Here is a 10,000-nt window from a genome sequence, read left to right on the forward strand (position 1 = left end):
TCGTGTTGCTTGATAGTGCAGCACTAAGTGGGTGGTAAACTCCATCTAAAACTAAATATAACCATGAGACCGATAGTAAACAAGTACCGTGAGGGAAAGTTGAAAAGAACTCTGAATAGAGAGTTAAACAGTACGTGAAACTGCTTAGAGGTTAAGCCCGATGAACCTGAATATCCGTTATGGAAAATTCATCATTAAAATTGTAATATTTAAACAATATTATGATAATAGTGTGCATTTTTTCCATATAAGGACATTGTAATCTATTAGCATACAAAATTTATCATAAAATATAACTTATAGTTTATTCAAATTAATTTGCTTGCATTTTAACACAGAATAAATGTTATTAATTTGATAAAGTGCTGATAGATTTATATGAATACAGTGCGTTAATTTTTCGGAATTATATAATGGCATAATTATCATTGATTTTTGTGTTTATTATATGCACTTGTATGATTAACAATGCGAAAGATTCAGGATACCTTCGGGACCCGTCTTGAAACACGGACCAAGGAGTCTAACATATGTGCAAGTTATTGGGATATAAACCTAATAGCGTAATTAACTTGACTAATAATGGGATTAGTTTTTTAACTATTTATAGCTAATTAACACAATCCCGGGGCGTTCTATATAGTTATGTATAATGATATTTATATTATTTATGCCTCTAACTGGAACGTACCTTGAGCATATATGCTGTGACCCGAAAGATGGTGAACTATACTTGATCAGGTTGAAGTCAGGGGAAACCCTGATGGAAGACCGAAACAGTTCTGACGTGCAAATCGATTGTCAGAATTGAGTATAGGGGCGAAAGACCAATCGAACCATCTAGTAGCTGGTTCCTTCCGAAGTTTCCCTCAGGATAGCTGGTGCATTTTAATGTTATATAAAATAATCTTATCTGGTAAAGCGAATGATTAGAGGCCTTAGGGTCGAAACGATCTTAACCTATTCTCAAACTTTAAATGGGTAAGAACCTTAACTTTCTTGATATGAAGTTCAAGGTTATGATATAATGTGCCCAGTGGGCCACTTTTGGTAAGCAGAACTGGCGCTGTGGGATGAACCAAACGTAATGTTACGGTGCCCAAATTAACAACTCATGCAGATACCATGAAAGGCGTTGGTTGCTTAAAACAGCAGGACGGTGATCATGGAAGTCGAAATCCGCTAAGGAGTGTGTAACAACTCACCTGCCGAAGCAACTAGCCCTTAAAATGGATGGCGCTTAAGTTGTATACCTATACATTACCGCTAAAGTAGATGATTTATATTACTTGTGATATAAATTTTGAAACTTTAGTGAGTAGGAAGGTACAATGGTATGCGTAGAAGTGTTTGGCGTAAGCCTGCATGGAGCTGCCATTGGTACAGATCTTGGTGGTAGTAGCAAATAATCGAATGAGACCTTGGAGGACTGAAGTGGAGAAGGGTTTCGTGTGAACAGTGGTTGATCACGAGTTAGTCGGTCCTAAGTTCAAGGCGAAAGCCGAAAATTTTCAAGTAAAACACAAATGCCATACAAATATAATTATATTATATAAATCAAGCTAATTAATATACTTGAATAATTTTGAACGAAAGGGAATACGGTTCCAATTCCGTAACCTGTTGAGTATCCGTTTGTTATTAAATATGGGCCTCGTGCTCATCCTGGCAACAGGAACGACCATAAAGAAGCCGTCGAGAGATATCGGAAGAGTTTTCTTTTCTGTTTTATAGCCGTACTACCATGGAAGTCTTTCGCAGAGAGATATGGTAGATGGGCTAGAAGAGCATGACATATACTGTTGTGTCGATATTTTCTCCTCGGACCTTGAAAATTTATGGTGGGGACACGCAAACTTCTCAACAGGCCGTACCAATATCCGCAGCTGGTCTCCAAGGTGAAGAGTCTCTAGTCGATAGAATAATGTAGGTAAGGGAAGTCGGCAAATTAGATCCGTAACTTCGGGATAAGGATTGGCTCTGAAGATTGAGATAGTCGGGCTTGATTGGGAAACAATAACATGGTTTATGTGCTCGTTCTGGGTAAATAGAGTGTCTGGCATTTATGTTGGTCACTTGTTCCCCGGATAGTTTAGTTACGTAGCCAATTGTGGAACTTTCTTGCTAAAATTTTTAAGAATACTAATTGGGTTAAACCAATTAGTTCTTATTAATTATAACGATTATCAATTAACAATCAATTCAGAACTGGCACGGACTTGGGGAATCCGACTGTCTAATTAAAACAAAGCATTGTGATGGCCCTAGCGGGTGTTGACACAATGTGATTTCTGCCCAGTGCTCTGAATGTCAAAGTGAAGAAATTCAAGTAAGCGCGGGTCAACGGCGGGAGTAACTATGACTCTCTTAAGGTAGCCAAATGCCTCGTCATCTAATTAGTGACGCGCATGAATGGATTAACGAGATTCCTACTGTCCCTATCTACTATCTAGCGAAACCACAGCCAAGGGAACGGGCTTGGAATAATTAGCGGGGAAAGAAGACCCTTTTGAGCTTGACTCTAATCTGGCAGTGTAAGGAGACATAAGAGGTGTAGAATAAGTGGGAGATATTAGACTTCGGTTTGGTATCGCCAATGAAATACCACTACTCTTATTGTTTCCTTACTTACTTGATTAAATGGAACGTGTATCATTTCCTAGCCATTATACGGATATATTTATTATATCTTATGGTATTGGGTTTTGATGCAAGCTTCTTGATCAAAGTATCACGAGTTTGTTATATAATCGCAAACAAATTCTTTAATAAAACGGTGCATTTATGTATTTTTGATTTGAAAATTTGGTATAACTCCAATTACTCAGGTATGATCCAATTCAAGGACATTGCCAGGTAGGGAGTTTGACTGGGGCGGTACATCTCTCAAATAATAACGGAGGTGTCCCAAGGCCAGCTCAGTGCGGACAGAAACCACACATAGAGCAAAAGGGCAAATGCTGACTTGATCTCGGTGTTCAGTACACACAGGGACAGCAAAAGCTCGGCCTATCGATCCTTTTGGTTTAAAGAGTTTTTAACAAGAGGTGTCAGAAAAGTTACCATAGGGATAACTGGCTTGTGGCGGCCAAGCGTTCATAGCGACGTCGCTTTTTGATCCTTCGATGTCGGCTCTTCCTATCATTGTGAAGCAAAATTCACCAAGCGTTGGATTGTTCACCCATGCAAGGGAACGTGAGCTGGGTTTAGACCGTCGTGAGACAGGTTAGTTTTACCCTACTAATGACAAAACGTTGTTGCGACAGCATTCCTGCGTAGTACGAGAGGAACCGCAGGTACGGACCAATGGCACAATACTTGTTCGAGCGAACAGTGGTATGACGCTACGTCCGTTGGATTATGCCTGAACGCCTCTAAGGTCGTATCCGTGCTGGACTGCAATGATAAATAAGGGGCAATTTGCATTGTATGGCTTCTAAACCATTTAAAGTTTATAATTTACTTTATAAACGACAATGGATGTGATGCCAATGTAATTTGTAACATAGTAAATTGGGAGGATCTTTGATCACCTGATGCCGCGCTAGTTACATATAAAAGCATTATTTAATACAATGACAAAGCCTAGAATCAATTGTAAACGACTTTTGTAACAGGCAAGGTGTTGTAAGTGGTTGAGCAGCTGCCATACTGCGATCCACTGAAGCTTATCCTTTGCTTGATGATTCGATAATAAAGATGTTGCAAGCGGGCATAATCATTATGCTTGCTTGCAGCATCGCACGCCACTTTGTTTGTGGTGTGTAAGGTAGGGAAGAAGAAATATAAAAGACCTAAATTGGAAACATCAATATATAAGTAAATATTGAACAAACAAAATGTATCGTCATCTTATTAGTGACGCGATGATAAAGTGGCAAACATATTCCATGTATAAATATTCCTATGGTATTAAAATTCAAGTAAAGAGGACATATATAAAAGTTTGTATATATGGTTCATTCAATGGTAGCAGCGGTTGGTTGGTTGGTGTCTGCTCCTCTTATTGTTCAAAACTTATGTTATGGTAGCAAGTCTATATCGTCATATTATTAGTGACGCGAAAAAGTAGTGGCAAAACATATTCCATGTATAAATAAATATTCCTATGGTATTGAAATTCAAGTAAAGAGGCCATTCAAGTAAAGAGGACTTATATAAATATAAGTATATATAATGGTAGCAGCGCGGTTGGTTGGTTGGTGTGTCTGCTCCTCTTATTGTTCAAAACTTATGTTATGGTAGCAAGACTGTATCGTCATATTATTAGTGACGCGAAAAAGTAGTGGCAAAACATATTCCATGTATAAATATTCCTATGGTATTGAAATTCAACTAAAGAGGACATATAAAATTACTATCAATGGTAGCAGTGGTTGGTTGGTTGGTGGTTGGTTGGCGGCTGCTCCTATTATTGTTCAAGACTTATGTTATGGTAGCAAGTCTGTATCGTCATATTAATTATTAGTGACGCGAAAAAGTAGTGGAAATCATATTCCATGTATAAATAGATTCCTATGGTAATGAAATTTTCAAGTAAAGAGAGGACCATTCAAGTAAGAGGACATATAAAAAGTAAGTATATGTTCCTCCAATGGTAGCAGTGGTTGGTTGGTTGGCGGCTGATCCTCTTATTGTTCAAAACTTATTTTATCAATATGAGTTTGGCAATACAATAAAGAAGACCAATCTAATCCATATAAAACTAAATGTATTATATGGATATGCTTAGGAAACCCATATATTCATAAAAAAAAATTATGTATAGAAAATTATACATATATCTTTTATATAAATGAATCGTATGGATATCGCCTTATGGTAGGTATAATAACTTTTTAAGGCATAATAATGTATAATATAGAAAATATACATTGAAATATAAATGCATTTTTATAGATATGGCGGCATATAAGTGCCATATACACAAGAATAAATAATAGAATTTACCAATATATAATTAAAATGAGATATATAAACCTAGTGAGGGGCTGCACTAGTATATGAATCGTATGGATATGGCTTATAGGTATAATACCTATAAGGCATAATAATGTATAATATAATAAATATAAATTAAGATATGAATGAATTATATAAATATGGCATAGAAATGCCATATACATACATAAGAATAAATGGTAGAATTTACCCATATATCACTGAAACACGATATATAAACCTAATGATAGCTGGCACTAGTACTGTAAACATGCACGCAATAGTGCGTGGGGTAAAAAACTACTATAGGGAGGTGGTCGTTGGCGGGCCCCTCCTCGTATTGGTCAAAACTTATGTTATGCATATGAATTTGTCAATACTATATAGAACGCCAAGCATATCCATATAAACTATGGATATGCATAGAAATCCATACAAAAGTAAAAAAAAATTATGTATAGAAAAATATACATATATTTATATAAGTGAATCGTATGGATATGGCTTATAGGTATAATACCTATAAGGCATAATAATGTATAACAAGTAAATATACATTGAAATGTGAATGCATTGTATGGATATGGCATATAAATGCCATATATATAGAAATAAATTGTATATCAATGATATAACAATTATAAACCTAGTGAGGGGCGGCACTAGTGAATGAATCGTATGGATATGGCTTATAGGTATAATACCTATAAGGCATAATAATGTATAATATAATAAATATACATTAAGATATGAATGGATTGTATAAATATGGCATAGAAATGCCATATACATAAGAATAAATGGTAGAATTTACCCATATATCACTGAAACACGATATATAAACCTAGTGATAGCTGGCACTAGTACTGTAAACAGGCACGCAATAGTGCGTGGGGTAAAAAACTACTATAGGGAGGTGGTCGTTGGCGGGCCCCTCCTCGTATTGGTCAAAACTTATGTTATGCATATGAATTTGTCAATACTATATAGAACGCCAAGCATATCCATATAAACTATGGATATGCATAGAAATCCATACAAAAGTAAAAAAAAATTATGTATAGAAAAATATACATATATTTATATAAGTGAATCGTATGGATATGGCTTATAGGTATAATACCTATAAGGCATAATAATGTATAACAAGTAAATATACATTGAAATGTGAATGCATTGTATGGATATGGCATATAAATGCCATATATATAGAAATAAATTGTATATCAATGATATAACAATTATAAACCTAGTGAGGGGCGGCACTAGTGAATGAATCGTATGGATATGGCTTATAGGTATAATACCTATAAGGCATAATAATGTATAATATAATAAATATACATTAAGATATGAATGGATTGTATAAATATGGCATAGAAATGCCATATACATAAGAATAAATGGTAGAATTTACCCATATATCACTGAAACACGATATATAAACCTAGTGATAGCTGGCACTAGTACTGTAAACAGGCACGCAATAGTGCGTGGGGTAAAAAACTACTATAGGGAGGTGGTCGTTGGCGGGCCCCTCCTCGTATTGGTCAAAACTTATGTTATGCATATGAATTTGTCAATACTATATAGAACGCCAAGCATATCCATATAAACTATGGATATGCATAGAAAACCATACAAAAGTAAAAAAAAATTATGTATAGAAAAATATACATATATTTATATAAGTGAATCGTATGGATATGGCTTATAGGTATAATACCTATAAGGCATAATAATGTATAACAAGTAAATATACATTGAAATGTGAATGCATTGTATGGATATGGCATATAAATGCCATATATATAGAAATAAATTGTATATCAATGATATAACAATTATAAACCTAGTGAGGGGCGGCACTAGTGAATGAATCGTATGGATATGGCTTATAGGTATAATACCTATAAGGCATAATAATGTATAATATAATAAATATACATTAAGATATGAATGGATTGTATAAATATGGCATAGAAATGCCATATACATAAGAATAAATGGTAGAATTTACCCATATATCACTGAAACACGATATATAAACCTAGTGATAGCTGGCACTAGTACTGTAAACAGGCACGCAATAGTGCGTGGGGTAAAAAACTACTATAGGGAGGTGGTCGTTGGCGGGCCCCTCCTCGTATTGGTCAAAACTTATGTTATGCATATGAATTTGTCAATACTATATAGAACGCCAAGCATATCCATATAAACTATGGATATGCATAGAAAACCATACAAAAGTAAAAAAAAATTATGTATAGAAAAATATACATATATTTATATAAGTGAATCGTATGGATATGGCTTATAGGTATAATACCTATAAGGCATAATAATGTATAACAAGTAAATATACATTGAAATGTGAATGCATTGTATGGATATGGCATATAAATGCCATATATATAGAAATAAATTGTATATCAATGATATAACAATTATAAACCTAGTGAGGGGCGGCACTAGTGAATGAATCGTATGGATATGGCTTATAGGTATAATACCTATAAGGCATAATAATGTATAATATAATAAATATACATTAAGATATGAATGGATTGTATAAATATGGCATAGAAATGCCATATACATAAGAATAAATGGTAGAATTTACCCATATATCACTGAAACACGATATATAAACCTAGTGATAGCTGGCACTAGTACTGTAAACAGGCACGCAATAGTGCGTGGGGTAAAAAACTACTATAGGGAGGTGGTCGTTGGCGGGCCCCTCCTCGTATTGGTCAAAACTTATGTTATGCATATGAATTTGTCAATACTATATAGAACGCCAAGCATATCCATATAAACTATGGATATGCATAGAAATCCATACAAAAGTAAAAAAAAATTATGTATAGAAAAATATACATATATTTATATAAGTGAATCGTATGGATATGGCTTATAGGTATAATACCTATAAGGCATAATAATGTATAACAAGTAAATATACATTGAAATGTGAATGCATTGTATGGATATGGCATATAAATGCCATATATATAGAAATAAATTGTATATCAATGATATAACAATTATAAACCTAGTGAGGGGCGGCACTAGTGAATGAATCGTATGGATATGGCTTATAGGTATAATACCTATAAGGCATAATAATGTATAATATAATAAATATACATTAAGATATGAATGGATTGTATAAATATGGCATAGAAATGCCATATACATAAGAATAAATGGTAGAATTTACCCATATATCACTGAAACACGATATATAAACCTAGTGATAGCTGGCACTAGTACTGTAAACAGGCACGCAATAGTGCGTGGGGTAAAAAACTACTATAGGGAGGTGGTCGTTGGCGGGCCCCTCCTCGTATTGGTCAAAACTTATGTTATGCATATGAATTTGTCAATACTATATAGAACGCCAAGCATATCCATATAAACTATGGATATGCATAGAAAACCATACAAAAGTAAAAAAAAATTATGTATAGAAAAATATACATATATTTATATAAGTGAATCGTATGGATATGGCTTATAGGTATAATACCTATAAGGCATAATAATGTATAACAAGTAAATATACATTGAAATGTGAATGCATTGTATGGATATGGCATATAAATGCCATATATATAGAAATAAATTGTATATCAATGATATAACAATTATAAACCTAGTGAGGGGCGGCACTAGTGAATGAATCGTATGGATATGGCTTATAGGTATAATACCTATAAGGCATAATAATGTATAATATAATAAATATACATTAAGATATGAATGGATTGTATAAATATGGCATAGAAATGCCATATACATAAGAATAAATGGTAGAATTTACCCATATATCACTGAAACATGATATATAAACCTAGTGATAGCTGGCACTAGTACTGTAAACAGGCACGCAGTAGTGCGTGGGGTAAAAAACTACTATAGGGAGGTGGTCGTTGGCGGGCCCCTCCTCGTATTGGTCAAAACTTATGTTATGCGTAAACATATGATTTTGTCAATACTATAAAGAAAACTTGTTTTGTACATACAAAACTAAATGAATTATATGGATATTGAAAAATAAATGGCATTATATCCATATAATGAAAATATACTTGTATTCTCTTATTATAAGAGAGAATACCGTATAGTTGGTTGGCAAAGACAATTGAAAATACCCGAATTGCAGATGATGGGTTCAAAAACTACTATAGGGTGGTGTAGCAAATAATATGAAGATGATATATCCATATAATGGATATACACTAGTATTCTCTTATTATAATAGAGAATACCATATAAATGGTTGGCAAAGACAATTGAAAATACCCGAATTGAAGTTGACGGGTTCAAAAACTATTATAGGGTGATGTAGCAAATAAAATAATGAAGATATATCCATATAATGGAATTATATGTGTATTCTCTTATTATATGAGAGAGTACCAAACGGTTGATTGGCAAAGACAATTGAAAATACCCGAATTAAAGATATTGGGTCCAAAAACTACTATAGGATGGTCAATGGGCCGGCCATCTACTATTGACGTGACAAAATACTGTCTGTCGGTAGAGAAGATATTAATCCGTCAAATTTGTTTCTTTATTCATTTATGAATATGAGACTTGGCTCCACGGTTAATATTTTAAGCCCAAAGATAATAATGTTGAAACAAAGGCCAAGGTTTCTATTATACATAGAATAACAAATTGTTTCCGAACTTTATCGTTAATCCAAATAAATAATTACAATTGAGGCAGGCTAATAATGATATATATTTTGTATTGATAATCTTGATATATATGTATATTGGTCTGCCATTATCACATACTGAGTTATGTGATAATTCCCTGCGGGGATAAATTAAAAGAGGTGTCCCTATATTAAAAGAAAATAATATATATATATATTATTTTTTCTAACGTACATATCATATATGCGCTCGGTTTTATATTATATATTACCAAAGAGTCTTATATGAATATATACAGATAAATTTTAAATTTATCATCAAAATACAAATGATTTAATTCAATATTTTATATTGGTTAAACAAAAATTGTACATGTGTGGATA

At 33.6% G+C, this 10,000-nt stretch overlaps 1 non-coding gene across 1 annotated transcript in view; it reads left to right on the top strand.

Annotated features, from left to right (window-relative positions):
* LOC119558866 overlaps positions 1-3,691 on the top strand; it is a 3,971-nt gene extending 280 nt beyond the window's left edge. Inside the window, exon 1 of the ribosomal RNA XR_005220488.1 lies at positions 1-3,691. This exon is cut by the window's left edge and continues 280 nt beyond it. This is a non-coding gene — a ribosomal RNA (large subunit ribosomal RNA).
* Positions 3,692-10,000: the final 6,309 nt, after the last annotated feature.

The sequence above is a fragment of the Drosophila subpulchrella genome, unplaced genomic scaffold, assembly GCF_014743375.2.
Source record: "Drosophila subpulchrella strain 33 F10 #4 breed RU33 unplaced genomic scaffold, RU_Dsub_v1.1 Primary Assembly Seq146, whole genome shotgun sequence".
In the NCBI taxonomy this organism is placed as follows: domain Eukaryota; kingdom Metazoa; phylum Arthropoda; class Insecta; order Diptera; family Drosophilidae; genus Drosophila; species Drosophila subpulchrella.